At 43.3% G+C, this 10,934-nt stretch overlaps 1 non-coding gene and 1 pseudogene across 1 annotated transcript; one reads left to right on the top strand and one right to left on the bottom strand.

The window, feature by feature from the left end:
- The first annotated feature begins 1,194 nt into the window (after positions 1–1,194).
- On the top strand, positions 1,195–1,390 carry LOC150006708 (U2 spliceosomal RNA). Its single transcript, XR_016512092.1, has one exon. It is a non-coding gene; the product is annotated as a U2 spliceosomal RNA (small nuclear RNA).
- Positions 1,391–6,733: 5,343 nt separating this feature from the next.
- On the bottom strand, positions 6,734–6,901 carry LOC150006707 (small ribosomal subunit protein uS14 pseudogene; annotated as a pseudogene).
- Between the last annotated feature and the right edge of the window lie 4,033 nt (positions 6,902–10,934).

The raw sequence follows: 10,934 nt of genomic DNA, 5'->3' as shown, positions 1-10,934 counted from the left end.
TTTTTCTCATTATCTGTCCAGAGAGTGTTCCACTACAACATACAATTAACAAAAACCCACGTAATGTCTACAGTGTACCCACTATGTGCCAGATCCTGGATGAGGTGCTTCCATACATATGCCTCGAGCTAATCCCCACAACAATCCCATCAGGCCCTGCTGGGCCCATTGCACAGGTGGAGACACAGGCCTATTGAGGAAAGAGAACCACGGCTTGCACAGAGGTGACCCTGAGCAGAGGGAGTCTGGCACTCAGTGCTCATGGAGGACCCTGGAGTAGCTGTGGGAAGTCTGTCACAGTGGTCTTTGCCTTAAGATTGGTGGTTCAAAAAAAATAAATAAATAAAGGATTCCTAATGGGGTAGTAATCTGTGACATAACAGAGGTCCTGAGATTTACGGTGGGAATCACCGCTGGTGTTCTGAGCTTTCTGTTTCTGTTAGTCGTTAACTGGTGGACTACAGTCACAAGGGTCATGGCCCTTCTCTTTGAGGGATAAGAGACAGTGCTGAGCAGAAGAAGCACTCATCTGGAGCTAAAGGACCCAAGTTCCCCTCCTGTGTGCTCACACTGTCTTCTCTGCCTGGTGTATTTAGGTGAGTTGTTTTCCCCAGACCTTAGTTTCCTCATCTGTCAATAGGATGAGGGCAGATATTCAGTCTCTCCCATAGGGTGGTTAGGAAGTTTGATTAAGGTAATGATAACGTGCATCAGAGAGTGGAAAACTCCAGGCAATTGTAGTGATTGATTATAATACAGTATGCTGTCCCAGTGAGGCTGTGCTTCTGGGACCACACAGGAAGAGGGTTCTCAGCCCTGATGGTGGGAGTTGATGGTTATGGCTAAGGTTAGTGTGATGCTCCCCACTGGGAATCACACCTCAGAGGATTATTTCAGATCAAGAAAGGAGAGCATTTCCTTCCTCAAACAGTGTTCACTCAGATGCTTTTCACTTATACATACACACACACTTGGGTGCTAATAATAGCTTCCTTTATCATATAGTCCCCATAAATGAAATGTGTTACAGGGTTATTTCAATTCACACAACAATTCTAGGATGTACTTACTCTTAGTATTTCCATTTTACAAGTGAAGAAACTGAGGCTCAGCAAGGTTAGGTAACTTGCCTGAAGTCATACAGACAGTGAGAGGTGGAGTTTGGCTCTGGCACCATTTAAAAACTGCACGTCCATCACTTCTCAGCTTTTGGCTAAGATCAAGTGTAGTATTTGTTCTTATCAGTTTAAATACTGCAGGCCCGGATGGGCATACTGCACAGGGCAGATGAAGGAGAGACATTCTAACCCTGACTTCTTAATGACCGTTTAGAGCTCTTCCCCTGAAGGTTTGGTTTTGTCTCTTTCTCTAGACCAAATGCCTACCTCTTGTGTTCCTCTTATTATTCAGTTGGAAGGATGTCTCTTGTTGCCTTCTTCCTATCTGTTTCTAGGTCAGCATTACTTCGTCACTGTCAGGAAAACTGATAAGACACCCAGGATCCCCTGGCTAGTATGGCTTAGTGGATTGAGTGCTAGCCTAAGAACCAAAGGGTCACCAGTTCAATTCCCGGTCAGGGCGCAGGCTGGGGTTGAAGGCCAGGTCTCCAGTTGGGGGCATGTGAGAGGCAACCACACAATGATGTTTCTCTCCCTCTCTTTCTCCCTCTTTTCTCCTCTCTCTAAAAATAAATAAATGAAATCTTTAAAAAAAAAGAAAAGGACACCCACCTTTTATAACCCACCTTGTCAAGTATGAGTGTGAGCACACAAGACCTCAGGAATAGCAGTCACATACCAGGGTTTCTCATTCTTCCCACTTATGGAATGCCTTGGTCCTGCATAGCAGGGTGGGGACAGTGGGAGAACACTTGGCGTGGCCAAGCTGGGCATGGCCATTTTCACAGTGTCAGTAGCAGTGGTGTTCTAGGGGCTGCTGTGCGTCCTAGAGGTCACTGGGTGGATGTGGTTTACCCACAGTGGTGGCAAAGCTGGTGTGGTAGCTAGCGTTTGTCCTAAACCAGTGGCTAGGCTGATGTGACATGACTGTTGATGTCAGATGATCTCCAGCTAGGCAAGCACTCTGTGGAAAGGTGATAGAAACAAGTTGTGAAATAGTTTTGAGACCATTCAGTCCTTCTTTGCCTCAGATGGCAGTCATGACTAATGGAGTGGAAGCTGTTTTCTTTAGCATCTTCTTTTCTTTCCCTCAGCCTCTCCTTTCTCCTCATCCTTTTTCTGTACTCAAACTGCTCCCTGGCTATGATATACTGACTTGATTCATTAGCATTATTAAATCTTATGTATTCCTTGTCTGTACTTTATTATAATTAGTAGGGCAATCTAGATAGTCTTCTAGGAGATGAGGAATTGGTTGACTTTGTTAGCTCTCCTTTTTAGTGATGTTTTGGTTAATGTATTACCTGGATACCTACCTGTAAAACCACCTTTTTCCTCATTATTGCCCCTGACATCACCCCTTGTCAGACATGCTTATTCCTGCTGAAGTTCATACTTACGGTGGGGCTACTTGGCTTTCTCACAATTCCCGGGGTTTTCCTTGTCTGCTTCCACAGATGAAGGTAAACAGATAAAAGAACCCCATCTCCACTTTGTAATTAGATACATAATTGATAGAATAAACAAAATAAACAATTCCCTTATTATAATCAGTTTTTTAAATTCCATTCTTTTTTATTACAGCCATCTTTTGTGCACTTTCACTTTTAAATATCTAATGTCCTCATGGCCTCTGCAGCTTCAGTTTACTCCATTAACTGTAATTATCATTTCCCCCACCTTCTTTCTTCTCATGCTCAATTGTCTCAAGTTGGATAATGGAGCACCTTTAGATTGGTTCCTTTGTCCTTTTAAGCACTTTCCTTGGCATTCTTAAAGCATCCTTGCTCTCTGGCAAAAACAACATTCAAGTCCTGTCTGGTTCTTCCCGGAGGCCTTGGAGCAGCTACTATCTGACCTCACAAAGTATAGATAGTATCTTGAACCCAGGCAAGGGGATGGGAGTCCACGTGAGAATTGGTGGTAACCTCTGTTGGCCACTTTTAGGATACATTTACATTGAGGTCACTAATTTAACATGATATGTTCATTGTATTGTAGTTTTTAAAAATCCTCACCCAAGGATATATTTATTGATTTTTAGAGGGGGGAGGTAGAAACATTGATTGGTTGCCGACCAGGGGTTGAACCCATAATCCAATCTTCTGGTGTATGGGACAATGCTTCAACCAACTGAGCAACCTGACCAGGTCACTCTATTGTACTTTTATTAGCGTAGGTGCATCATCAACCTTGAAGACTTTCCACATCACCAAGAGACTGAAGGAGGGGAACAAACCCAGATCAGGTGTGTGTGAGAATGAAGTGAAAGCACTTGTAGAGGCTACTGTAGGTGGGGAAGGTTGGAGGCAGGCAACATTCAGGTAAGGGGAGGGCAGAATTGGGGCCAGTTCATTCTAGAGATTTTGAAGTTATCAGATTGTGATAGAATGAAGTACTCAATGATATTTCCACCCGTCACACTCACCTGGCTAGGGCCTGTTTGAGCTACAGTCATGCAGGGTAACACCATATTCAACGCTGCTATGAGTTGAATTTGGCCCCCATTAGGGTGGTCCCTAACCCAATAGGACTGGAGTCCTTATGAAGAGGGGAAATTTGGACACAGACACACATGGAGGGAAGATGATGTAAAGACACAAAGATAACCTCATCTATAAGCCAAGGAGCACCTGAAACCACCAGAAATGAGGGGAGAGGCATAGAACAGGTCCTCACTCATGGCCCGCAGATGGAACCAACCCCACCTACACCTTGAGTTCAGACATCTAGTTCCAGAACAGTGAAATTTCACATTCCTGTTGTTTAAGCCCTAGTCTGTGGTACTTTTTTATGGCAGCCGGAACAAACTCATACAAACCCTTCACATATACCCACTTTACCTGCCACCTCTCCAGCCTTCTCTCCAGGGTCACCTGTGACTAATTGCCATAGACTAGGATACTTTCTTTTAAAAATTGTTTTTTATTTGTTTGTTTGTTTATTTTTTTATTTTTAGAGAGAGGGGAAAGGAGAAAGAGAGGGAGAAAAACATCACTGTGCGGTTGCCTCTCACTTGCACCCCCAACTGGGGACCTGACATGCAACCTAGTCACGTGCCCTGACTGGGAATTGAACCAGCCACACTTGGCTCGCAGGCAGACGCTCAATCCACTGAGCCACACCAGCCAAGACTCTTAAGATACTTTCTTGAGGGCAGGTTGCATTATTCACTCAGTTAGCTATTAAGAATCCCATACTATGTGACTGTAGTAGGGAGTACGGCTCACATGGTCCCTTCCTCCTGCCTCCTGGAACTCACAGGCTAATGCTAGTGGAAGACACAATCACATGTTCATGCAAAGAATACTGAATTTAAAACAGTGATGTGCTAGAGAGAAGGGCAGCCCTGTGTGTGAGTGTGTGTGTGAGAGGCTGGGGGATGGTGGGTAGGCACCTTCCAGGCAGAAGGAGCACCTGTGTGTGAAGCCCTGAGGGTTGGAGCCTGAGGGCCACAGACAGGGGCTGAGGGGAAGCTCGAGCTTATCTGGGACTTTGTAGGCTCTCTTAAGATTATGGGTTTTATCCATATGGGAAGGACCATGGGAATTCAGAGTTTGAGACAGGGGAGTAAAATATTTAACTGTTAAAATGATATCTCTGGGTAGAGAAGGGATTGAAGGGCAGTGAGTGTGGATGAGCTAAGGGGTGGAATTTGATGATCTGAGAGCTTCAATAATTTGAGAAATGGGTGTAGAAATGGGTTAAGTGCATTCATAGCCATTGAGGTACTTGGCATCTGCTGCGGGCTGGCGCCGGCCAGGCAGGAAAGGAAATAACTCCTCAGATGGTCCCTTGGGACCTGGCACAGTGTGCACTTCATGCACAGGGAGGTGCTTTTAATGTTTACATTTGCTTCCTGTTTATGCCCTTCTTTCTCACGTGAGGATACTTGTGGCCTCCTGCCTCTGTGGTTATGGTTATGGCAATCTCTTAATTGGCCTCATACCCACAGGCTCTGTCTCATCCAGCCCATTCTAAAGACAGCTTGAGCTGGTGGGGAGGTAGGGAATTTCAGACTTACGAGGTGAAAAGAGGGGTTGGGATGGACAGTGGTGATGGCTACATAACAGTGTGAGTGGATTTAATGTTACTAAACTGGTCACTTAAAAATAGTTAAGATGGTAAATTTTGTTATGTGTATATTAATACACACACACGCGCGCGCGCGCACACACACACAAAGTCAGCTCCAACCAGACCATTTGCCTTCTTATGTATTGGCTGGTCGTAGAGCCTGGAGCTTGCACTGAGGTCTTTCGTATGTGGCCAAGCACTACCTCCTCACCTCGATTTTGGTGTCTTCTGTTCCTCACCCTCACCCCTGGGCCCTGCTTGGTGGAACTCAGAGAATGTCTGAAGAACTAATGAATAAATGCAGGCATGTACCAGGTCCCTCACCCAGTCCACCCATCTGTGCCCAACCCTTGAACATTTGGCCATGCTGCAGCCCTTTCCTGTTATCCTCCCATCTCCTCTTTCTTTGCCTACTAAATGACCCAATCAATGATTGGAGATTTCAGTTACAGAAGATTTTAACAAAACCTGGAGAATTCTGGGAGGTAGGGGAAATAAGAGGAAAGAAAAAGTATGTTTGGTTTAAGGAAAAGAATAAAGATACTGAATAATCTTTGATGTTAAATAAGAATATAACTTTACATAGTTTTGTTAAAAACTTAAGGGTAACCACAAATTCCACTAGAACTTGAAAGTCTGTGTTTAAATTGTTAGAAGGGCTGAAACAACACAGAAAACAATCCTTTCGATGAAAATCAGGAAAAAAGAAATAGATACCCAGAACATATAAAATAATACAGACACAACTTGGTCTCTATATTCATGGAGAAAGTTACATTAAGATGTTGCTCAGTGGTTATGTCCTTGTGGTGGAAGCTTTTCAACTTTATACTTTGTAACTGTGGGCACTGTTTGAACTTATTCAAGGAGCACATATATACACAGTACTAGGTTTACAATGAAAACAAAGAAACAAAATGAACAAACAAGCCCATCTATCTGCAAATAACCCTTTGTTCCAGAAGTCTTTCCTATCCCTCACTGAACTCCCATGCCAGTGGCTTTCTTGTGACATTGAAGAATTATAGTTGTCACTACTGTAACTAATGGGCCAGGCACTAAGCCCTCTGAGCCCCAGTTTCCTCATCTTTAAAATGGGGACAGTCAGTATTCCCATGTGACAGGGTTGGTGAGATGACTCAATCAGTAATTGTATGTTAAGTGCTCAGCATAGTGTCTAGCACACTAAGAACTCAATGAAGGTTTGCTGCCCTTGCTATTACTTCTATTTACTCTAATTCAAAACAACCCTCCATGGTAGGCATTATTGTAACAAAAACACAGGTTTGGCTGCCAGTCCTATGAAAGCCCAATTAGTGAGACATGTGCTGGTGGAAAAGAAAAGAGGTTTATATGATAGATGCCATTTGGGAGAACGGTAGACTCCTATATCAAATACCATCCCCACTTCCTGCTCAAGCCCCTAGCCCTGATTTTTTTTTTTTTTTTTGAAAATTTAAATTTTATTTTATGTACAAAGAGCTAGCCATTCTGTAGTAAGGTAGATGTCTCGAATGACCCATTCATAGGAGGTTCACTTAGTCCAACTTAATGAAGCCTATACCCTTGCATACTGACGGAAACTGGTGGCACATATTAAGGCCGTAGTTCCGGATCAGGCCGTGCCAGTTTGAGCAGATGCGGCAAGAACGAGAACCCTGGCCGAATTTTCTCAGATGGCTCCAGTAGAGCTGCTGATGACCCATCTTGCTCTCTCTCAGGCAATGAGGCAAAAGTTCAAGCCCCTAGTTATTATAGGGATAGGGAAGGGAGGTTTTTTTCTTTTCTCTTAATTTCCTATGCAATTATTTTTCTAGCTTTTGGCGTGCTTGGGCCCGGTCCATTCATCTTTCTTGCTTTTGGCAGCTTAGTGTAAAAACCTCCCCCTGTGCTATCTTGGCCAATGGGGGAGATGCCCCACGCTCCCTGACTATCTAAGGTATCAGGGTCTGTGTTTTGGGTGGGGAGGTAGGTGGGGGGTGCGGGTGGGAGGCTGCAGGAACCGCCCTCTGGAAGCCTGGAGATGCCACAGCACTCAGCCGGTCTCCTAACGCTGGACATGTCACTGGTCCCATACATCCACATCCCCGGAAGCTGTTTGGAGCCAGCGGGATAACCCTGGATTCCAGCTTGTCTGTCCTCGGCCCAGTCCAGGCAGCCCACCCCTCCGAAGTGGCCAGCGGGGCTTGCTTGCCCTTCTGGGGGCTGCCAGCTCTCTGACTGCCTGTGGTAACATTATCAACATTTATAAAGAATGAAAATAAAGATCAGAGAGGTGTAGCAACTTGCCTAAAGTCACGCTGCTAGTAAAGGGCTTTCTGGGAAGTTAGATCGAAGTTAATCACCCATGAATAAAAGCTGTGGCGAATTTACAGAAATTGAAGATGGTGTTAAAGAAATTTGGGAGTAATCAAGTTTAATCATAGTGTCCTAGAAGCATGCCTGGACACTACAATTAAGGAGGAAAAAAAAAAAAAATCAAATCCATGGTACTGGACCTTGTCTGAAGAAAGAATGTGGCTGCAGAAGGAGGTGGCTTTTATGGAATCTAGGAAAGGAGGATCCAGGGGATAAGAATTGTGAGCTGTTTAGTCATAGCTCCCTGCAGGGAGACTAGCCTGTTCTGGCCATACATATTCTTCCTTGTAACCTGCTTGTAAACAGCAGCCCAAAATGACTGTGATGTCAAGAGTATAATAATAACATTGAACTCACAGTCACACTCTACATATCAAAAGGTGGGTGGAGACAGAAACTTCTCATGTCAGTTTGATGGAAGAATGTGATTGCAATGATTACACTGGAATCTCTCCCTGGATTTAGCCACACCGGCAGCATATGCACATGGATTGCATTGCTCTGAATGATTCTTCCTGAACACAGCGCCACCAGCTGTCTCAGGGACAACTGGATGAAATGAATGAGTCCTATGAAACTTGTATTTATGTTTAGGATGTGGTTGAGATATTGTTCACTTTATCATACCACTTCCAGTCCACGAGGACCAAAGAACTGTCTGTGGTCTCAGGAAATGGAAGAGTTGTACTTCTCCTGAGCACTGGTGTCTTTATTTTGTAGAGACTGTGTCTTCCTCTTTGAATTGGCTGCTAGAGAACTCAGTTCCAAAGTTATGGTCCTTCTCCTGGCATGGTGTTTATACTAATATCACTCTTGGTTTTATTTGATTTTTCTAATTCTTCATTTTCCCCCATAATATTTTTATTGTATTTAAGTTATTTTAGATTACTGTTTAAAACAACACTGGTATAAATGAGTACATTTTATTGCAGGATTGGCTTTCACTGTGACCTACCTGAAATGTTTGTAAAATATCCACCTCTCCTGACTTTGATTCCTTGGTCACCAAGCAATGTTCTTATCGGAAGCTAGCCCTCCCTTCCAGGAATCTTGTTGCTAGGAGGTGGACACCCTGGATAACGGGCAAGAGTACTTTACCTCAAGAGCTAGATAGTCCTTAAATAGATTCAGCAAAATCTTGTCTGTCCCAGCTTCCTTTCTGGGGGTTGTCTAGAGCTCAGAAGGGAGCCTGCTGGGTGGGACAGTGCACCTTACTCCCTTACTTCATTTTATGCGAGGTTAAGTGATTTGTAATGTTTTCCGGGGGGAAACATCAGTCAGTTGCCTCTTGTATGTGGCCCAACCTGGGACTGAACCGGCAAGCCAGATATGTGCAATGACAGGGAATCAGACCATCAACCTTTCACTTTGCAGAATGATACTCAACCAACTGAGCCACTCTGGTCAGAGCTACCTTCCTATTTTTTAATATGAAGTTGTATCACTCAGGCTTCAGTTCAGGAAACAGAGATCACTGTAGGCATCTTAAACAGGGGGAACTTTACAAAGGGTTTTAGGAGCTTCTGAAATCTTTAGAAGTGTTGGGAGGAGCAGGGGCTCAGTGGAGCCTTAGGGAATGAGAACCACAACAATGTAGCTGTGCTAGGTTTTCCTTTGACTGCTTATTTATAAATTTATCAATAAATAGTCACCAAATTCTTCCTCTTGGTTCAAATGCATGATAACTGCCCTGGCTGGCATGGTTCAATTGGGGCTCATCCTGCAAAGCAAAAGGTCGCTAGTTTGATTCCCAGTCAGGGCACATGCCTGGGTTGTGGGTTCGGACTGGTCCCTGGTCGGGGCCCCTGCAAGAGGCAACTGGTTGATGTTTCACTCTCACATTGATGTTTTCCTCCCTCTCTTTTTCCCTCCCTTCCCCTCTTTCTAAAAATAAATAAAATTGTCAAATGCATAACAAAGTTCATCTCTTTGTTGGGCATATCCTTCTGTATCCAGGTAAAGACATTCTCCTTATTCTTGAGGTTTTGGCCCTGAACTCCTGTGTCAATCTGGATCTGTTGATCCACCTGTCTCCTGCAAGTCTGCCTCCTGGGCTGTCCCACATCATCCTTGGGTTTCCATTCATCTCACTCTTCAGTGGGTCCCTTGTCTTGGTCTTTCTGGTTCTGATCCCTTACATTGTCCAGTAACTCCACGAGGAAAGGGGCAAGGGAAGGAAATTGTTGAAACTTTGTAAAAAATGTATTTATTTTACTGTTATATCTGGTTAATTATTTTGTTGAAGATAGAACTCTAAGTGGCCAAATTTACATCTAAAATTTGGAAACATTGCTTCATTTTCTTCTGGCTTCCAGTGTCACTGTTGAAAATCCTACGTCATCTGAGTCTTGATCTTCTTTACCTGATCTGCTTAAAAAAAAAAAAATATTTATTTACTTTTAGAGAGAGGAAGGGAGGGGAAAAAAAGGGAGAGAAACATTGATGTGTGATAGATACATCGATAGGCTGTGTCTCACATGTTCCCAACTGGGGACCTGGCCCACAACCCAGTCATGTGCCCTGACTGGGAATCGAACCAGTGACATTTTGGTTCTCAGGTGGCACTCAATCCACTGAGCCACACCAGTCAGGGCTGCTTTTTATCTTTAAACATTTTTAGATTTTTTTCTCTTTGTCCCTAATATTTTTAAAATTTATGATGACATACTTGGACTTCATTTTGCTGAACACTCAATGATCCCTCTCGATTTGGAATCTTATGTCTTTTAGTTCTGGGAAACTTACTTGAGTTATTTCTAAGATGATTTTCTCCTTTCTCTCTCATTCTTTGCACCTTTTTCAAGAGTCCTTCAACTTTAAATTCTAGCACTTTCATTGAAATTTTTGCTTTTAAAATATTGTAAATTAAAATGACTCTTTATAGTTTTCTAAATGATCATTTTTATAGCCTCTTGTTCTTTTTTATGGAGACATTATCTTTTTTTAAATAAAAATATTAGTTGCAGTGGGTTTTGGTATTTGATTCTTTGCATTATCTCAGTCTCTTTGAAGTTTTTTAATTCTTGTATTTCCACCCCCTCTTTCATGTTAGTGCAGTGTTTTTCACACACACCCCTCCCCCACTTTTAAAAAATCTCATGACACAGGTAAATTGGTTATTAAAATTCTTCATCACACTAAAAATATATATTTTTGCTGACCTGACAAAAAGTAGGTATAATTTTGATTCATTTACACTGGATGACTATTGTGTTGGCTGTTGTCATTTTATTTATTTATTGAGAGGGGGGAAGGGAGGGAGAAAGAGGAGAGAGAAACATCGATGTGCAAGGAAAACATCCATTGGTCGTCTCTCACATGCCCCCACCAGGGGACCTGGCCCACAGCCCAGGCATGTTCCCTGACTGGGAATCAAACCGG

The sequence above is a fragment of the Furipterus horrens genome, unplaced genomic scaffold (assembly GCF_987537825.1).
Source record: "Furipterus horrens unplaced genomic scaffold, mFurHor1.1.pri manual_scaffold_6, whole genome shotgun sequence".
In the NCBI taxonomy this organism is placed as follows: domain Eukaryota; kingdom Metazoa; phylum Chordata; class Mammalia; order Chiroptera; family Furipteridae; genus Furipterus; species Furipterus horrens.
This window is presented reverse-complemented; position numbering and strand designations above follow the sequence as displayed.